Source organism: Phyllostomus hastatus, unplaced genomic scaffold (genome assembly GCF_019186645.2).
Source record: "Phyllostomus hastatus isolate PE091 unplaced genomic scaffold, TTU_PhHast_1.1 phas_contig_40, whole genome shotgun sequence".
Lineage (NCBI taxonomy): Eukaryota > Metazoa > Chordata > Mammalia > Chiroptera > Phyllostomidae > Phyllostomus > Phyllostomus hastatus.
In genome coordinates, this window is record NW_025333872.1 from 34,165,852 (window position 1) to 34,187,762 (window position 21,911).

At 36.3% G+C, this 21,911-nt stretch overlaps 1 pseudogene; it reads right to left on the minus strand.

Moving 5' to 3' along the window:
• Nucleotides 1–17,628: 17,628 nt before the first annotated feature.
• LOC123822127 lies at nt 17,629–17,784 on the minus strand (annotated as a pseudogene).
• Between the last annotated feature and the right edge of the window lie 4,127 nt (nt 17,785–21,911).

Below are 21,911 nucleotides of genomic sequence, written 5' to 3' on the forward strand. Positions count from 1 at the left end.
TGACCCCACCTCTATTCTTTTGTTCCCTTAACCATGCAGGTTAACTGCTTGCTGCAGTTACAAATATCTGGGTTATCTCAGTGTTCCCTTTGTGATCTGTCAGCCTTTCAACACTTGTGTACCAATTCTCTGTGTTTAATACCCTCTGCTTAAACATAGTGTTGTTTTTGCTTCCCCAACAGTATCCTGACTGAACTAATATCTGAAAGCCAAATTTTGGAGGTGAAGGTGAAATACCCCCTTCCCTATACAGGGTGGGGCAAAGTAGGTTTACAGTTATTCATATGGAATGAAATACAATAATTAATAAATAATACTACAAGAACAAACTCAGTGTTTCATGTACTTACAACTATAAGCCCACTTTTGTGCTGTCCTATATGTTACTCTCAGGTGAATGCCAGTGAATGGTTACTTGCTGTTATAGACTAAATGTTTGTGTCCCCCAAAATTCATATTTTGAAATCTAATTCCTAATGTGATGGTATTAGGAGGTTGGGCCTTTGGGAGATAATCAGGTCATGGGGTTAGTGTCCTTATAAGAAGAGGCCAGAGCCCTGGCCAGGTGGCTTAATTGGTTGGAGCGTCGTCCTGTACACACAACAAAAAAGGCTGGGGGCTCCATCCCTGGTCAGGGCACATACCTAGGCTGTGGGTTCCATCTCTTATTAGAGTGCGTACAGGAAGCAGATGGTCGATGTTGCTCTCCTCCCCCCACCCACCAACCTCCCACCTCTGTCAAATCAATGAACATATCCTGGGGTGAGGATAAGAACAAAAAGAGGCCAGAAGCTAGCTCTCTGCTCTCTGCTGTGGGAGGCTACAATAAGAGAGTCATTTACAAACTTAAAGTGGGTCCTCTTACAAGACACCAGATCTGCCAGCATCTTGATGTTGGACTTGCCAGCCTCCAGGGCTCTGAGAAATAAATTTCTATAGTTTAAGCCACCCAGTCTACAGCATTTTCGTTATAGCAGCCTGAACTGATGAAGACTTGTTATGACAAAGGCACCGTTTTAAAGAATTCAGTGAAAAAGTGCCCCCAGTTCTCTTGCCTTATGATACGAACACAGGAAGGAGCTCGCCTGGGATAGACTTGAATAATGATCACCATGCTATAACCAGGCACTCTCTTCTCTGACAGCTTTCGACTGAGATAACTGTGCTTGACTCCTTTCCCCTTGGAAACATTCTTTCCCAGGAGAATCCTAAGGTCTGTGACTCAAGCTGAGATTCTCACTGTATGTAAGTAGCATCTACAATCTATACGGCTCAGTACTGAGGCTAATGAGTTGATGGACTCAGGGCATGCAGAGAATATAAATGAGAAGATGAAATAAATGTGCTCATTATTAGGTGTGTAGCCTATATTATTACTTTATACACTTCCTGCCCACACACACATACACACCAACCATATAAATGTCAGCAAAACAAAAAAAGTAACAGCTTTAGCACCTTGCAGAGAGCAAGTAACACAATAGGTGACCAAACAAGTATTAAAATTCGCTGGAGTATGATCTTATATTTGTGTAGCACTTTCCAGAGCACTTTCACAAAGAATACCTCATTTAATTTTAAAACCCTGAGAAAAGAGAAAGGGCAGATATTTGCCACTTTTAATAGGAGAGGAAACTGACCCTGAGTTTAAATCAGATTTGTCTAATGGGAACATAATAGCAACCACATATTTAATTTTAAACTGTCCAGGAGTTACATTTAAAAAGGTTTAAAAAGTAAAATTAATTTTTACTGTATATATTTTAAATTTATTTTTAGAGAGGGGAATGGAGGGAGAGAGAGAGGGAAAGAAACATCAATATGTGATTGCCTCTTGAGCACCCCCCCTACTGGGGACCTGGCCTGCTACCCAGGCATGTGCCCTGACTGGGAATTGAATTGGTGATCCTTTGGTTTGCTGGCCAGCACTCAATCCACTAAGCCACACCAGCCAAGGCTAATTTTTACAATGTATTTTTTTAACATAATATATCAGAAGTATTATCATTTCAACATGTAATCAATATTTAAAAATCAATGAGATATTTCATTTTTTTTGTACTAAGACTTTGAACTTGGTGTATATTTTATAGTTCGAACACATCTCAGTTCAGACCAGCCACATTTCAAACACTCCATAGTCATAAGTGGGTTGTGGCTACCCTATTCTATAACATAGGATTAGATTATTTACCCAGAGGCATATAATAGGAAGCAGTGGTCCCAGGTAGCCAAGCTTCAGAAAAGGGAAGTAGTGGCCTGGAAACCTAGAGACCTGGATTCCAGGTATGGCTCTGCCTCTTACTGGTTTAGGACAAGGCATTCTACTTGGTTAAAGCTTGGTTTCTGGTTTGTTAAATAAAGCAAATGGTACTAATCAGGTGCCCTTGCTTACTTCCCCACCCCACCCCACCCCAGTGAAGCCTTCACCCACAAATGAAATCTTATAGGTGTTAATTCTTTCAATCCATGAATAGAGTATGTGCTTCCACTTACTTGTATCTTCTTCAGTTTCTTTTACATCTTTGGTTAGATTTATTCCTAGGTATTTTATTATTTCTGAAGCAATTGTGAATGAGGTTGTTTTCTTAATTTCCCTTTCTGATAGTTTGTCACTGGCATATAAAAATATAATTGAGTTTGGGATATTAATTTTATATCCTGCTACTTTGCTAAATTTTTTTTGCACTGTTGGTGGGAATGCAGATTGGTGTAGCCACTGTGGAAAGCAATATGGAGATACCTCAAAAAATTAAAAATGGAACTGCCTTTTAACCCAGCAATCCCATTTCTGGGAATATATCTGAAGAAACCTAATACACTAATTTGAAAGAACATAAGCACCCCTATGTTCAATGCAGCATTATTTACAATTGCCAACATATGGGAGCCACCCAAGTGTCCATCAGTATATGAGTGGATAAAACAACTATGGGACATTTATACAATGGAATACTACTCAGCTATAAAAAAAGAAAAAAAAAGGAAATTTTACCCTTTGCAACAGCATGGATGGACCTGGAAAACATATGCTAAGTGAAATAAGCCAGTTGTTGGAAGACAAATACCATATGATTTCACTCATATGTGGAATCTTATGAACAAATTAAACTAACTGAGCAAAACAGAAACTGACTTATAGAGAGCTATGGGGGGCATGTTAAGAGGTAGGAGGATGGAGCTAAAAAGGAAAAAGAACTCATGGACATGGACAACAGTGTGGTGATTGCTGGGGGAGGGTATAAGGGTGATAAATGGTAATGGAAAAAATACAATAAAAGAAGTCTTATAGGGAAGCTCAATGTTTAAAACACAGGAAGAGCTGCTCCTCTGTTGAAGGGGGCATGGTAGTGGGAAGGGAGGGGGCCCAAGTGGATCAAGTCTGTCGAGTGTACACAGGTATTTATGCACACACACACACTCACAGGCATATCCTGAGGGGGCTCTGATGAATCCTTTGGGCACATCTGAAAACGCTTGAAGGAAAATGTCTCTAAGATCCTTCTCACTTTAAAAATGTCTCTGATTCTAACACAGAAATGGAGATCACATGGAGGGTTATCAACAGGGAAGTGGGAAGGGGGAAGAATGGGGGAAAAGGTACAGAGAATAAGTAGCATAGATGGTAGGTAGAAAATAGACAGGGGGAGGGCAAGAATAGTATGGGAAATGTAGAAGCCAGAGACCTTATATGTATGACCCATGGACATGAACTAAAGGGGAGGAATGTGTGTAGGAGAGGGTGTGCAGGGCGCGGGGTAGTGAAGGGGGTAAATGGGACAACTCTAATAGCATAATCAATAAAATATATTTTTTAAAAAGATTAAAATGTCTCTGATTCTTTGGCTACAATTCCACTCAAGTATGGTTGAGTCTTTCAGCCAGTATTTAGTTTAAACTTTAAACAAGAAAGAAAAGGTACTATTGTAAGCCCAGTACTGTCCACAGGGATCAGTATATTGATGTTCAACTCACATTTTTAGTTTCATAGATCATCAATTTTTATAAATGAAAGGGGAACTTTAAGATCAATTATTCAAGTGGTTTTCTGATTTTTCCCCTTCATCACAGAAGCTTCTCTCCAAATAGTACCTTACACAGAAATTTAAAATACTCCTTGAAAGAGTCAGGAGGATACTGTAAAGTTGAAATGGATGTGAGAAGGTAGAGCTGAGAATCTCCCTAACACCCACTTCCGGAGCAGCTCCCCCGAAAGAATCGTCTCTCATACCACTGAGACAAACCAATGCATACATTGAACAACGGAAGTTTAAATCCAGCTCCAACCTTTTAATCTGATGATGAAACTGAGGCCCAGTGAGGTCCTCAAGGTCCCACCACTAGCTGGAGTCAGAGCTGGCACAGAACCCAGTCACTGATATGAAAGGCTCACTGGTACTGCCTCACAGGGGCCAACTGTTATACTTTGAAAACTTCTGCAAGGCAGTTGACATCACATTAGTAGCTGGAAATCAGCATGGTGAAACTATTCACAACACAGAAATCAGCAAATGCTACATACAAATCAGGGCTTTCCTTCAAGAGCTGGTTGTTAATCCTTTACTAGGCCACCTCCCAAACCCAGGGTTCCTGAGTCTGGGTCTTTATACACTACACAGCAGCCTGCGAATAAATGCACTCCCTGTGATAGGAAACAAGATTTTAAGTTAATACAAAATTTTAAATAGACTAAGGTAAAAAACTGTGTGTGTTCAAGAAGAAGAACTAAATGTGTAAAATAGCAGTTTTTCTCAATATTTAACACTTTCTATTGTCCTACGGGCACTGGTTTCTTTGATTTTTTTAAGCTGTTACTTGGAGGTTTTAGCTACTTTGGTGATTGATTTTTAATGTTAGGTCAAAGCTTTAGGACATTAGTTAAAATAAAACCCAGCCCTGGCTGGTGTGGTTCAGTGGATTGAGCACCAGCCTGCGAAAGTAAAGGTCACCGGTTCAATTCCCACTCAGGGCACATGCCTGGGTTTCAGGCCAGGTCCTCAGTTGGGGGGCATGAAAAGCAACCAATTAATGTTTCTCTTGCACATTGATGTTTCTCTCCCTCTTCCTCCCCCCTTCCCCTCTCTCTAAAAATAAATAAAAAATAAAACCTTAAAAAAACTAAACATAAAATAAGGAGAACATAAAAGAAACTATTGAAAGAGTAGTGAATGATCTGATGATATACCTTCTCTCTCAGTCTCCCTCTGGTTCTATTTCTGTCTAAGAAGGTATTAAAAGGTCAATGTAAACAACTGCTAGTCCCCAAGCTTCTCTCGGTTGGCCTCTTGCCTCCTCCTATTTGATCCTCCCAACTGAACTTCTGATTCATCATTTTAACAATGACTCTTTCGCTCTGCCTCTCCCTCCCCTCCCTTCAATGCTTTTCTTCCTGTCCTCTGTGGTTCTGCTGTGCTCTCTCCCAGGCCTGCTTGGGCATGCTTGTGATGTCAGATGCTTGCACTTCAGCTGTCCTTTTGTATCCATGGTGATGGATGAAAAATAAGCTGCTTTGCAGTGATTTGAACTTTAATCCATTCAAATGATGCATGCTTTATTACTCAGGTGACTTTTTCCCAATACTTTCAGTTCAGTGAAATCTTGACTCATTAAAAAGGAAGTAAAATGCTTTTCCTTTCTTTCCCTTTAAGAAAAAAAAATCCTTTAATGCCTTGGTAAATTCAAATAATCTTTGATTTCAGCATCTGAAAGTTTTTTCTTGATAGTTAAATTAATAAGAAACTAATTTTCAGAAACATGATTCCAAAGGAAAAGGAATTATACAAGACATTTAAATTTCCTTCTCAGTACTGCTATATACGTGACCTTGGCTAAGCAAAGCATGGAGGACCCACATAACACACGTGACACAAGGGGAAACAGGACAAAGACATGCAAGTAGCATTGCAACCTAACACTAGTGGTACTGCATTAGTGGCCTACAGACATAATATAAAATGACAGGCTTCCACTCTTTCTAAATTCAGGAAAGAGAAAACTCTCAGCCTGGTGGTAATCTTGAGCACGTTGCCACTGTTTGTTAATCTAATCATGAAAAAACAAGAGCAGACTTTTTAATATAAAAACCCTGAATGCAATAGTATCTCGGTAAACTGTAGTAACTTTAAATTCTATCAACTTTCACAATTTCTTTCCATTTATAAATGGCCCTGACTTTCCAGTGATGTCAAGTTTCCTTATATTGATACTGTAAGTGATACAAAGCAAGAGCCAAAATCATGAAGGCAGCAGTCATGGGAAACTCATTGCTCTTCATTGTGCTACGGTCATTAGGAAAGACCCTGCTTCTCTTTCTGGGGTTGGGGGTGGTGTGAAGGACATAGATTTACACACTTTTCTTAACTATTATCTCTATTTTCCTGCTTCAAAGGTCTGAACACTCAATAATTAGTGATTAGTAAACCATGGGGAAAACATTATATGAAATATCTAGAATAGGCAAACTTGCAGAGACAGAAAGTAGAATAAAGATAGTTAAGGGACTGAAGAGGGGAGAATGGGAGTTATTGTTTAATAGATACAGAATTTTCATTTGGAATGATGAAATATTCTAGAAAAGGACAGTGGTGATGGTTATACAACATTCTGCATGTATTTAATGACACTGAATTTTATACTTAAAAATGGTTAAAATGGCAAATTTTATGTATACTTATGTATATTTTACCATAATTTTTAAAATATTGCTATTTATGGTTGTTGTTAACCTTGATGAAAGAAGTTTTAGTGCACTGACATAGGCAGAAGCCAGGGATGGGTCAGAATCTGACATTTGAGTTGAGTGAATCTGACATGTAGAGGAGGTCCTTTCTGAAAATTCAGAGGCAAAGCAGGACCTATGGCAAGTCTGAACTTTGGCTGAGTATCAGGAACCATGCAATCACGGCTGGATCCTGAGACAGGAAGGAGGGATCTGGCTGGGGGGCTTAGGTAAGAACCGCAGCTGCAGGAAGCATGAGCCTGCTTGTCTTGTTTGGCCTCACTGAACCCTCTTGTTATCAAAGGCACAATGGCCAATTGCTTCCTCTTAGTGACGGAACAAGAGTGAGCCTGAGGGCATGGCATCTAGACCAGGCAGCAAGATGGAGAGAACAGGGCAGTCATTTCATGTGCCTTGGTCCAGTCTATAACAGCACAATTCTAATTGGGCACAAAAACCAGGTAGGCTCTAACACCATGACATTATACAAGGCATTTAGAAAAACCATAAAAGTTGGATGACTTAAAAAGACTTTTTTCAGATAATACAAATTAAACAGTACAAATAATGGGGTAGAAAAATAATTGAACTTGAAAATGTCTTTAACCCTTCCCTTTTCTACTTTTGCTAAGTGGAATGTGATGTGGGATTATTCCTGTTGCCTTAGAACTGTGGCCACTGCCCACAGGTGAGATCATTCTCTCAAGAGCTATAATTAGTACTAAAAACCTTCTACCAGGGCTTATCAAAAAGTATACAACCAAAACTATACTTACCATTATCAACCACACCCTAGGGAACTCCTCTCTTTGCTGTCAGTCACTTCACCAAAGGAAAGGCTTAGTGTGTGGGAGTGAGGGGAAGAGATCCAGGAAAATAATTCATAGAGATTCTTAAAGCGCCTTGAAGAAGGGGAGACTGACATTTCATTCCCTGATGGATGCCTGCTAAGTTGCAGCCCCTTTTGGAACTTTGTGCTGCCATTGAAATAAACCATTAGAGGCAGTTCTTGGGAGAATTTTCACTGTACATGGGCATACATAGAGAATAATGTCCACTTCGAGTCTAAACATTTCTGAAGGCAGGAATAGAAAAACCACCACCTACATGGTTTAAAGATATAGTATACCTAGAATAAGATGAGGGCTCCTGTCTTTCAATCTGGTTTGCCATGACCTTCAAAGGATATGTCAAGGACATCTGAGGTTTAATGATTCCATGGGAAGGTGTGGGGAGTTAGATGAGAAGAAGAAGAGCATGGGGCTGTCCAGGAGGTAGCTGGTGGTAGATGCACAACCCAAAGAAGAAGCTGAAAGGGTGAACTCTTGGTTGACCTGAGGGAAATCTGCTGTCTTCCTCATAGCAACAGAGGGGCCTCTGAGTGAATCTGAGCACTGTCCCAAGAGAACCACACTCCACATGCTTGGAGACCATCTCTTCCTCTGGGGCACTGGCATCAGACATGAACATGGAAAACCAGAGTGAGGCCAGTGATGCCTCCTCACCTCTGACCCCGCTACCAAGCCAGCTGCACTGCCTCCCTTTAACAGTGTGGAGGAGGAAAAGCAATGGAATCAGAAATGAGACTAAAGTTCTAAAAGTAGACTATACTTCAAAACCTGAAAGCAACCAGAATGTTATGGAATCTGTTTAAGATGTTAATCTGGACTTTAATAGAACACAGATGAAAATTAAAATAAAAAATAATACTATTTTTATTAATGTTACATTAAACTGAAACAGTTCAATTATCACAGAGCCAAACTACATACATAATTTTAAAGTGTGATTTTTCACTTAATAATAAAAATTTTTATCTTAAAAATATAAATATCACTTATAATAGTCTCATATTTCCACTTTACAGATATGTCATAATTTATTTAACCATTACTTTATTGTAGGACACTGGTGTTCTCAAATTTTAAGAATTGAATTATAATACTTATTTGTCCCTTTAATACGATTATTAGTATTAGTAGTATTTTAGTAGCCACTGATCTATGGGCAAGGAGATTCTGACTTCCAGTGATTCATCAGGAGACCATCTATGGTGTTGATAGGCCAGTCAAGAGTTCTAATGATGTGTTTACTGAGCTGGCAACTTTACCCATTTTATCCCTCTCGTGCTTGCCAGTTGTGTGGAACTGAAAACTATAGTCTTACAGGATATAATGTATCCCTGCCTTCTAGAATATAAGCATCACAAGGACGGGAGTGTGTTTCTGTTTCATTTTCTGCTGTATGTGTAGCACCTAAAACAGACCCAGCACAGGGTAAGCACCAAAAAAAAAAAAATTACTTAAAAAATAAATGAATGGGATTTTAAGTAGGAGTGAGACATAATTACTCCTCAATTTTACTTTGTTTTTTGCATAGTAGATTTATGAGAACTACATAAGGAGGTGGTTAGGGCAAGAATGGATCTAACAGAAGAAACAAAGGGGACAGGGCCTATAGCAGGTCAGAGACCAGAAGAAGGAGCTTCAGGTCCCTGGAATCTGAATAAATATTGATGTGATCTTATAGCTTTGTTTTTATTAAGATCTAAATTAATTAATCCAATTAGTAAAATATCATGCTCACAATAAGGCTATATGGGGGATTATTCCTAGTGTTGCCAAATGGTGAACTGAATATACATGTTTAACCCCTGCCTCCCAAAGTCCCAGTGAAATAACAGAAAAGCCATAAAATAAATGAAAAAAATGTTTAAAGATTAGAAACATAGCATTAAGGGATAGGGGTATGGAATGGAGATAGCAGTTGAGGAAATCTTTGAGGCAATTCTGGAAGATAGAAACTAAATAGGATAAGATTGAAGGAGCAAATAGAGAAATAAAAAACTATAGCCTAAAATTTCACTGGTAAGAATACTCCTTTCTAAGGGATGCCCAGAGATATTTCAGGTTCTGAGACAATATTAGCAAAAGTCAGTTCTGGATAGGAATATCATCAGTACAATTAACTAAAGAAGTGCTGAGGCAATTGGGTCCTACTCACTTCCCTTCCCCTCTCTTTCCCCTGGGTTTACATTTCCAAACTTAGTCTATAAACACAGCACACACAGCTACTTAAAGCCATGAGACAATATCGATACTATAAACTTCAACAATTAAAAAATATAACAAAAGTCAGAAAGGAGGAAGTTCAAAGAATATGTGTCCTAATTTCTTCATCTTTCAAAACAAGTTATGAATACTGTCTAAAATTAATATGTCAAGAAATAGTAGTAAAACATATTATTGAAGGCTGGAGAGTAACCACCACAAACAAACAAAAATCCCTTAAAAACATTCAGTGGCTACTGATGAAAATTTGTATCTCTGGGGAGTGAGACTTAGCATAGGAGGTCAGGGAAGGACCAAGGTGTCTTAGACATATTTGCTTAATTTAAAGGTTTTCTGAATTTTGATATTACTTTAATAAAAACAAATAATTTTAAGTGCTTAGGAAGAAGAAAATGTAAAGAAATACACTGCAGTGTTAATAGTGGTTGTTTCTGAATAAGAACTACAGACAATTTTTGTTTCAGTTCTCTATAATTCTACATTTTCCAAGTTTCCTATCTTCATTAAAATTTCTGCAGTAGAAAAAATCATTATGAGGAAAATGTCATGATCATGGTTTTTCTGTAAAGTATTTCACATATAATACTTAGTGGAAAAGAGGAGAATCAAAGAGGCCAAGAGGGAAGGCTGGGCTTTGTAGCTACTAGTAACAGGGCAGGGAGAAGCTGGAACTGAATAGAGGAAACTGGCATGAATTTCAAAAAGGGATAAATTTTGAATATACACTGAAATGGAAAGTTTGACCAGCCACAGAGTTTACTGAGCCACTGCTGGATTTTCCCCCACTTTGATTCTCTGCTTATCTATATTCTTCTGTATGATGAGACATGCATATTCATTCCCCACCTCACCCCCATATTTATCACAATCAGATAAAAATCTGACCACTGCATAGATTACAAATGAGACCTTCCCCATTAGGACAAATTGTACCTGGAGCTGCTTGCTTCCTGATCTTTGTACTTACTGGTCACGTCTACCACAGGTCAGGCACGACCTCACAGTTAGCTTGGTGATCTCTGGACTGATGTTCCTACTTGGTCAAGGAGTCAGGCCCATGCAGGCTTTTTGAGTTCTTCTAGAGGATGGTCACTACATATGATGTGATTAGTGTAGAATATTACCAGAAAGTAACTGATTACTATAAGAGGTGCCTCTGCACAACAGCCTAGACCGTTAGTGCTTCCAGCAAAACCATCTTACTTGTACTTCAATGTCATGACTATGGCATCTATCTCTGGGTACTTCTTTTAATACTTTTTTGGCCAGTGTCTTAGAAGAACATGTTCTGTTATGCAATATTCAGCAAAGATTTTCTACAAAAGCCAGTGGTCATGGATGCAGTATTAATTGACTATCAAAAGGATAGCGTGCCAGCCTACTACAAACAAAGAGATCCTTTAGAAATATCCACCATTTCAAGTGACCTGATGAAGGCCATTTGAGAATTTTCATGCAATGTTTCCAAAATTTAAAGAACTATTTACTTTTTTGAAGAACTTTTATGACCAGTCCCTCTGGTGGTTTTTTTCCACTGCAGACTAGACATCTTAAACTATGCACATGTTCTTTGGAATTACAAAGTTTCATCCCCCAATTCTTTAACATATAACAGAGCAGCAGAAGGTCTTGAAATATTAAAAGAGCTGTGGCTGCCTTCACTGTGGGCTAAATAAAAGTCAGCTAGGATCTTTTTTTGGTCAATATCTTGCTTCTCAAACTGGGATCCAAACAAGCAGTGGATCCCAGCATTGCTGTGAATTACTCAGAATCTTAGGCCCCACCTGAGACCTACAGAATAAGAATCTTCATCGCAGGTGATTTAGGTGCACAGTATAGTCTGAAAAGAACTAGTTGAGAAGAATCCACGGCTGCTTTGGGAAAGTTCTCAGCTGTCAAAACAGAGTCACTATATCTTATGAATTTCATAACTAACTTCTGAGCATGTTATACTGGTTATTTGATATTCAGGGAAGGTTAGATACTTCTCATACTGATAGCTGTATTTCATACTGCAGTGATTCTAAGCCTGGATGCTATGGTTCATTGCCTTGGTGATTCAGACCCTTTTATTTCAGACTGCAGGTCAGAGAGGATTCCATCTCCCAAAGAGTATTTAGTTTTTGGTATGGAAGCTTCTTTCCAGTCATTGCTGAAATTTTTCTTTGAGAAGTACTTATATAATTGACACAGCCAAATAAAGAAAGACAGAGGTCACAGCTGATGTAAGTCAAAGAATAAAGTTCTAGTTTTACCATCTTATTTGCCATGGCCTCTGAGTTTGTACCTGCCAGTCCCAATGTTACACTGATCAAAAATACAGAACATTAAGGAAGATGGTATCAGTATGTTTTTTTATGCATGGAAATACTGGATTCTGATGAACCCTTTCAAAATCACAACAAAACTTTAGTTTTAGATTATATATAGATATATGTATGTATATATATAATCTAAATATATGTCTATATGTATAGATGTATATCTATATATAATCTATATTCCTATATATATATATATATATATTCACCATCTAAATGAAAATAACCCATGCTTATGACCCCAGTGAAGAGAAGGGATTCAGAAATTCATTGCATTTTGAATTTGGTTTGTTTCCTCACTTGAATGAACATGAAGACATGATGTATCAAAACAAGAAGAGTGACCCTTGCAGCTATGATGAATAGAACCCCAAAGATCTTGAGTGACTTAATCTTGTAAGTCTGAGCCATTTTCCTTCATCTTCTATTATCTTCCAGAATGTACAGTTTTGTGAAAATTATATGGTCTGGTCCCATTTTAAAGGACTTTTCTCCATTCTCAAGAAATGTTACAGTTGTCATTCATAACCTATTTTCTTAAAGATTTTATTTATTTATTTTTAGAGAAAGGGGAAAGGAGGGAGGAAGAGAGGGAGAAAGAGAGGGGGAGCAACACTGATGTGTGAGAGATACATCAAAGTTTGAAACATTGATCTGTTGCTTCTCACACTCTCCCCACCAGGGACCTGGCTGGCAACCCAGGCATGTGCTCTGACTGGGAATCCAGCTGGCAACCTTCAATTTGCAGGATGATGCCCAACCCACTGAGCTGCACCAGTCAGGGCTATAAGCTGCTATTTGATATGTCATCATCAATTTCTTAATGGTCATTTTAAATTCTGTGGTCAGTTGAGCTGTGTTGAGAAACTGCAGTTTATGAGTACCATTCTCAAAAGCCTTTGGAGACTGGCTTTACTTATTCTTCCTGTTGTGATTGCAGTAGGTGTATTTACACTGTCATTGTGGTGGCTGTCTATATATAAAAAAATTAAGTAGGAATTTTTGAAGCATCTAATTTTTTATATAAGAAATTCCAGGGGGGTGGAAGGGGACATACTTTTTAAATCACAAAGTTTGTGCTAAGGACAAAATGTATGCATAAATATTAATAGCGCCTTTCTAATCTTCTTTTGACAAATTCTCCTGACAGTCAATTGAGAGTTCTTGTTTTAGGAGTATTCTTTGAAATTCAATAGAGGATTTATCGAGGAGTTTGCAAGAGGGAATAAAGAATGTTGATTCGAAATTTGTAATTCAAATGTACTTTTCTCTAAATCCTAAAATCCAGTCAATAGGAATGAAAGTTAAAAATATAAAATTTAATAGCTTTCATATTGCCGAGTAGTGCAATTAAGAGCACAGACTTTGAAGCCAGAGGTCAGACAGACTTGGGTCTACCACTCAAAAATTACCAATTGAACATGTTACTCAAGCTTTAGTTTTTTTTCTGTAAAATAGAAACCATCATGTCCATTTCCTCAGAATTATTTTGAAAATTAAGTAAGATAATTGTTCAGTAAACCCTATGACTAATGAATGTAGGTATTATATTATTATTACACAGAGTGGAGCAAAAGTAGGTTTATAGTTGTATGGAAAATTATATAATAATTAATAAATAATAATACAAAATAAACTGTGTTTCACATACTCATAACTGTAAACCTACTTTTGCCCACCCTACATAACTGGCAATAGCCAGCTAGACAATGAAAGAGATAAATATTACAGTATTGTATGGATAAATATTGTCATTACAGATATTATAATATATCTACCAATATCTGTCTTGATAATGTAAAAGACAAGATATTTTATTCACTATAGTCATATTCCATGACCTACATTAAAAAAAAATCCCTAAGCCCTGCCTGGTATGGCTCAGTGGATTGAGCACGGGCCTGCAAAACAAAAGGTTGCAGGTTTGATTCCCAGTCAGGGCACAAGCCTGGGTTGCGGGCTGGGTCTCCAGTGCAGGGCTCACAAGAAGCAACCACACATTGATGTTTCTCTCCCTCTCTTTCTCCCTCCCTTCTCCTCTCTCCCAAAAATAAATAAATAAAATCTTTTTTTAAAAATCCCATGTCTCTGGAAAGAAAAACTGAATAATTTAAAGATATCAAATCATTCCAAATTGATTTATATGCTCACCCTTTCTTTAAATTTTTCAAGATGATCTCAAAATATATTTAGATAAACACTCAAAGTTAAGTAATTATTATTGTAAGTGGAGTTATAATATGTCCAAAATAAAATATTACAATGCTATAACAATTAAAATATATGATAAAGTTCTTAAATTAACAAAAGAAGAAAAGATAATTCATTAAATAATTCTAAGACAAATCATGAGTGTAGGAATTTTTTTATAACCTTTGCTCATACCATTTTATTAACTACATACCAAATAAATTTAAGAATTAAGTGTAAAAATTCAAAATATAATAAGCAAGCATAAAATTACAGTAATTACCCAATTTCTGCAAGAAGGATGCTTCCTAAAATCACAAATGATGAAATAAATATCCACTAAACACATGAATAGAGGATATAACCAGACAATTGGCCAAAAATAAATTAATACATGTTCACAAGTGTGGGAAAGTCTGATATCATTAAAGGTCTTTTTTTTTAATTCCAAAATTAAGTCATTAGATCTAAGTAGATTTTGCTTTTGCTCTCCGCTTATTTCCCATTTCAAGAATAAAACACAGACTGCTGCTGAGGAGGGAACAACCACAGGCACTCCCGCTCTTGGGAAGTGATAAACCAGGTCCAGAGGTGTCCACCCTGAGGCTCAGGATGGCTGTGAATGAGGCCCAGCACAAAATCATAAATTTATCTAAAACATGAGATTTTGTTGTGATTACGTGTTGCCATGCATTTTACATATGGCCCAAGACAACTCTTCTTCCTCCAGTGTGGTCTAGAGATGCCACCCAAATGGCTGGACACCCCTGGAAACTTTTTCTTAGCAATATGTCAAAAGTCTTAAAGCAACTATATTTCTTAACCAAATAATTTGATTTAAAATTATTCTCCTTTGAAGGAATTCCTAAAAACAAAAATTGTAAAGTACAAATATGCATTTATAATATCACAAAATTATTTTTGAAAGAAAACTGAAGAGACCATAAATTATAATGTGGTTAAACATATTATGGTTTATGGTTAAATTTTGAAAAACATTAAAAAGGTTCATAAGATTTATAATGACAAGAGGAAATAAATATAATAATTTTTTAAGAAAATAAATGACTATAAAAGTATAATAAATGTGTGAAATATTAACTCTGGATGGCAGCACTAAAGACATTTTGTATTTTTTAGATATATGTTCTGATTTCTCTATCATGGACACATTTAACTTTTATGATTACAAAAAAAATCATAAAAGCTTTCAAAACACCACAGTAACATATATACTTTTACAACAGTGCTTTTCTGGTTATATGGGGAATATACAAAATAGCAATTGTCAATTTATATTTCTTCTCTGACCACATGCATAATTATAGACTCTTAGGTGTCCACATAGAATGACATTATGTACATATCAACAAACTTTGATAAGAAACATGAAAACTTTTTAGTATTAATCTTCAGATATAAGGAGTATTTACAATTTATATTTTTTATAATATTTTAAAGACCATTTCAAAACTAACTAATGTTAAATAAGGTGACTAGAAAAAAGAAGAAATACAGAATTTTAACTAAGTCAAATTTTAGGTTTTATTAAAATTAATACTTATCTACAGTGTTTTTACCTTTTTAAGTTATGATCATTGTAGTGGTTCATGACAAAAAATTAAAATTTATGACTGGAAAAGAGATATGGAATTTTTCAAATTATTATTCAAATGTGAAAGATTTAAATTCTTATTCAGCAATGAAAAGAATCGAGCATATGTTTTCAGAACATCTGCAACATGAAAAAAAATGTGAGGAACTATTAATAGAGAAATGAGAGAACTGAAGCATTCCACTGGGAATGTTCCCAGACTGCAGCCTTCCAAGGGTAATTATGATTGGAATATTTACATTTGGACTAAATGCACACTAGAGGAAAGTGCTTTGTAATTAGTAGTGGATAAGTTTGCTGAGATGCAACTTTGCTGCAGCCAGCAAACATTAGATGTCCAGAGAATGTCTTGTTTCTAAGTAAACTTTAATGTTTTATGAGAAAATTATTGTTATATGTCTCATTGGGCATGCAAAAATTTTTCCAGAGTGCTTCCAGGAGAAAAGTTACCCTGATTGCAGGGAATTTGGAATTAATCAGCCTGGAATGCACAGACTATTATGTACATGACAGCTTATTATTTTGAACCTCACTGATTTATGACTATGATTATTCCAATCTGGGCTCTTGTTTTCCTTGGAATTATCAAGGAATAAAATGTTTACAATACAAATTAATATCTTTTTTAAAATCTTTATTAATTTGTTTGCTTGTTTGTTTATTTATTTGAGAGAGGGGAAGGGAGGGAGAAAGAGAAGAAAAGAAACACTGATGTGAAAGAGATGATCCTTTGCCTCTCGTATGCGCCCCATCTGGACTGAACCCACATCCTAGGCATGTGCCCTGACCACGAATTGAACCAGTGACCTTTCACTTTGCAGGATGACGCCCAGCTAACTTGAGCCACACTGGTCAGGGCACATATTAATATCTTAAATGAGAATCTCCTAAAAGAGAAAACTGATTTAAAAATGTCAGCACCTTTTTTTGTTAAGAAGGTCAAATGAGTTTCACTGGCATGAGCAATACATGCAATGAAGGAGGTAACACAGCCAGGGGAACAGGCAACAGGGGAGAGGATGTGTGCTGTCTGCTGCTGTACCGCCTCTGGACAGTTCAGCTCAGCAGACGATGGACTGCAGAATGAGCACCATTTGGACACAGGTCCTACTTACACAAGAGGTCCAGCCACTATCACGTAAATAGGCAATGGCCTAGGATGTTGCATATAGTAGGACAGCACTAGATCTTAGCCTCAAAACTAGCATTCCATGGTTGCATAAATACATAATGTGAATGTGATTCTTAGAACCCTTTTTGAAAAAATTTATTTAAGGATAGATAAAGCACAGAATCCATTTATTAAATAGTCATTCATTTATTTAAAAAAACGAAAACTCTAAGTAAGTTCTCTGTAACAAAGATCTTCTCACCAATAGTGAGATAGCAAAAGTTTCTGATAACAAACTGACATGAATCTGTAAGATGCATTCTTGGCACTTTGGGTGTTTTCTTAATTTAACTTTTCACTATGAAAATGTTCAAACATATGCAAAAATAGAGCTACTAGTATAACGAATCTTCACTTATCTACCTCCTAGTTAAAACAACTATCAATGTGAGGTTGGCTAAAGTAGAATTAGAGCTGTGACATTCTTTTGCATTAATAAAGCTATTGTAATCACCATAACCTGCATGTCTTTTCCCATATGAAAAACTGTAAACCCACTTCTGCCAACCCTTGTTTGTGAGCCATCTCACATGTGTGATTCCTTATAGATCCAGTTTGATTCTTCTCCAATTACTCTTCCTGGAGTTGTACCTGATTTTGGTACCAGTTTTCACTTGAATCTATTGGAGAATGGGCCGATTCGGCTTTTGTTTCTTGGACAGGAACCTCTTGATCTTGAAAGTCTTATGAGAAGACATGGCGAAGAAGAATCAACTGCGTGCACCACAATGGCAGAGAAAGCGAATCCGTGGTACTCTGGAAGACAGAAAGGATGCCTAAACTGACTAAAGAGATCCCCAGCACCAACTGGTCTCTGCTAGCTGCGCACTAGAAAGTACTGTGAGACAGAGATGAACTGAAGAAGGAACTGTTCGGTTTGTAGATAGAATTTAGAAGATAATGGCCTTTACACCTGGCAGGAGAAACTTTAAGAATATAAAATACTATATTTCATTACATTTTTATTTTTTTAAATTCAACATTAATTTTTACTTTTCATGAATTTGCAAATTTTGCATCTTTTACTAATTCTGCCATGAAATTTTCTTAGAAAATGCTAATCTCTGGGGGTACAGATGAGGCAAGCAAAGCTATTTGCCCAGTTACACAGTAAGTAGTAAAGCCAGGATTTGATCTTGAACTATCTGAATTCAAAATTAGTACTCATTCCTTCTTCCTTGTTTCCAAAAGTCTTTCAACATGGAAAGCCTTCCAATTTATGAATTACTGTACTTAAAATGTATACTATATTTTCATTATAACTTATTCTCAAGAAATACACAAGAGTTTCACAGACCTGAATCCTTTTAATATTCAAGATGTGTGACAGAATGATAAATTATGTATGAAGGTCTAGAATATGCTTTCCCACTTTTGTAATTATAATAGAGAGGAAATTATTGTGCCCCAGCAGTTTGAGCTGTTGAAGGTGAACTCTCTTTGATATCTGACCCGTAATGCTCTCCTGGTATATCTCCTGCTGCTTCTGACTTAGTATATTCCATTTTTCCTGGGTAAGCTTTCTCTCTCTTTTTATTCAGAAAATTCCCATTTAGATTAATGAAATGAAATTTTCCCTGGCAGGAGAACAAGGAAGAAATGGATTTTCAACAACAGGAGGATATAATATTTAAACCTGCTTAGGAAGAGAGGAATACATTCAGCTAAGATAATTGTTCCTTTTTTCCCTTCACAAAGGAATGAAAACTCTATTCTTAAAATGATTTTTTTTTCTGGAATCATAGAACATAGATAATAAATTTCTTTAACTCCTTTATTCTCTGAACTTCTCAATCTCCATTCTTTTGGGATTTGGAAAAGAGAACATCCTCTACCTCTTTAAAACATGAATACAATCATAATTAGGCTTCCTGCAGTGACCTTTCTGTGCGGCAAGAGAAATTTTAAGAATATAAAACTGCATTGTATTTTATTCAATTTTTAGTTTTTTTAAAATTCAGCATTAGTTTGTATGAGTTTGAGTTTAAACTCATTGAGTTTAAAAATTATGCATTTTACTACTTTTGCCATATTTGATTTTAAAATTAATGCTCCATAACTAGTTGTTTTGTCATTTATCAAATATCTTAATATTATAGAAGAAAGATAAATAGAGCACACCTCATAGTTTATCATATTATTTGGCATCTTTATAACCCACGGTTTCTCAGTAGAGGCACTATTTACTAGCATTTTGGCAGAAAAACAATTCCTTGTGTGAGATTGTCCAGAGCACTGAATTAGCTTATCATTCCTGGTCCCAACACACTACATGTCTATAGGACCCAAGAGTCATTATGTTAAGTAAAAATGTCTATATACATTTACAATTACCCTTTTGGGGTATGGTATTGTCTGTAACTGAATGAGATTCAATGATATAATGCACATTTGAGAAGTCCACAACTCTCTTGTTCTCCCCTCTAAATTTGCCCCAACAATTATGGGAGTCTCTAGGGAGCATTTCACATGTAATTATGAAATAGTCCTCTCTTCTCCCATACCACAGAAACAAGTTTCCTTCTTCCTGCTTCCACTTTCTGCAATGACGTCCAGATCATCATTGCTAGTGCTTTGTCCTATTACATCTCTTTTTGAGTATACACTGGTACAACCTATTTCTCAGAACTTAAATGTCTCCTTTACACCCCCATGGCTAGTATTAAGTAGGATGAGTAATACATCATGGCTAGTTTTGGATTGAGGAGGATGGGAAGTAGAGGAATGAAGGAGCTGAGAGTTCTCTTCATCCATTGCAGAACCTGTACCACACTTTCCTCCCTTACAGTTACTTCCCAAGAGCATCTCAGTGCCTACCAGATTCTAGATTACATGGTAATAGTCTTCTGAAGAATAATACCGGGCTTATTGCTGGTGTCAAATGCTTGAGGTTGGAATTACATTGAATTCATACATTAAACCTCCTGAAGTAAGAGGCAGCCTCTGGCACACCTCTAGATACATTCATTGTCCCATCCAAAAACAGCATTATTTAAATTCTCAGGCTGCAAGACCCCACTATAATTTTAGCTTTTTAAAAACAGACATCTCAACTATGTTTTCATCCCATGTGTCCAATTGCTTATATTTTTCTATTGTCCCAAACTAAGTATGTCCAGAACAGAAATATTTTCTTTCCCATCAAACCTGTTAGAAAGTCCTTCTAACTTCTTGATTAGTGGAGGAGAGAGAGGAATCGGTAGTAAATCATACTTCATGAATCCCAGGTGAGAAAATTTGAGGTAATCTTTGATTCTTCCCTTTCTTATTAGGTACTAATTATTATGTAAATAATTCCTAATTAGTGACCAAATGTGTCCCTAATTATATTTTTCCTTTTATAAATATCTTAATTCACCAAATTACATTCTTTTCACATTGCCATGACATTTTTCAGAACTTTATTGCCTTAAAACTGAAATAATCAACTACCTGTGGTTTAGCTTTTCCTTGATTCATTCTGCCCTCTAACCTATCAATCAATTTTACATTAAACCATCATATATACCTTCTGCACATATTTGAGCAAATATTCCTTAGTGTCACTAATTGTATAAACACATATTTGATGTTTATAATGTAGCAGACCTGGTTCTTCCTTTCCTTATTTTTAGGAAAGTCCTACTTCTTTAATATGAAATGTATCCTGATTTTTCCAATCCACATTGTTCTCTTTTCTCTGAACTCATTTCATAGTAACTCATGGTCAGAACTACAAAAGATGGAATTTTATTGATAGCCAACTGTTTCCACAATAAATTATAAATACTTGGAAGATGTAAATCATAGTTTATGCCATTTCTTTATCTTCTGTATTGTCTAGAACAGGGCTGAGCACATTATATTGTTAGGAACAAATACTTGTTCACTGATTTTATTGAAAGCTTAGATTCTCTTGAGATAGGCCTGATTAAAAACTGAGCTAACTGGGATAGAATACATAAGATCTCCACTCATTGATCTTGGCTGGTTTCTCATAGGCTGCAATGGTTCATTTGGTAAACAAAATAAAATCTCACTAATTAAATTTTTAGAATTGATGTTACTGAGTTAACTCATTCCTTAATCACTCAGCACTCCTTTAAAATGACTCGCCCCTTATTTGTGCAGACTTAGTTCTGTTATAGAGGGTAAACTAGCATTACATGTTTATTAAATTGTTTTGGGGGAATCTGATATGCTAATTGTAGAATATATACAAAATAGCAAAGAACAAGAATAGTCAGAGAGGAAAAACATAGCCAACACACTGCTGGAAAAAAATGTACATATGGGGATAAAAAGAATTTGCCCTATTTCCCGGACTATTTCAAGTTTCACTAATATATTATAGGTGCAGAGATAGACAGACAAATATACCAATCAGACAAAAATAGAAACTTCAGATATAAGCCCTCACATGTATGAAAAGTCAGAGCTGCAATTTTAGAATAGTGTAGAAGAAATGGGACCTTAATAAGTAATGCCTGGACAACTGTTTCCTATGTGGACTCACAACATAACCAAAAGCTAAATTCCTGATGGATTAAATACATGTAAGTGTCTAAGCTTTTTGAAGAAAATATAGGAGATTATCTTTGTAATTTTGTGCTACAAAAAGGACTTCTTAAGACAAAAAAGGAGTGGAATCCATAAAATAAAAGAGATAAATGAAAGTCTATTAACATAAGAACTTGTTTATTAAAAGGCACTATTTTAAAAGTGTGAAAAAACAAAACACAAGCCGGGGTAGGGTAGGGTGGGAGGTTCACATATTCTAATTTCTGATGTATATTAGAATAAAGTATTAGTATTATATGTATATATAGAAATACACCAGTATTAT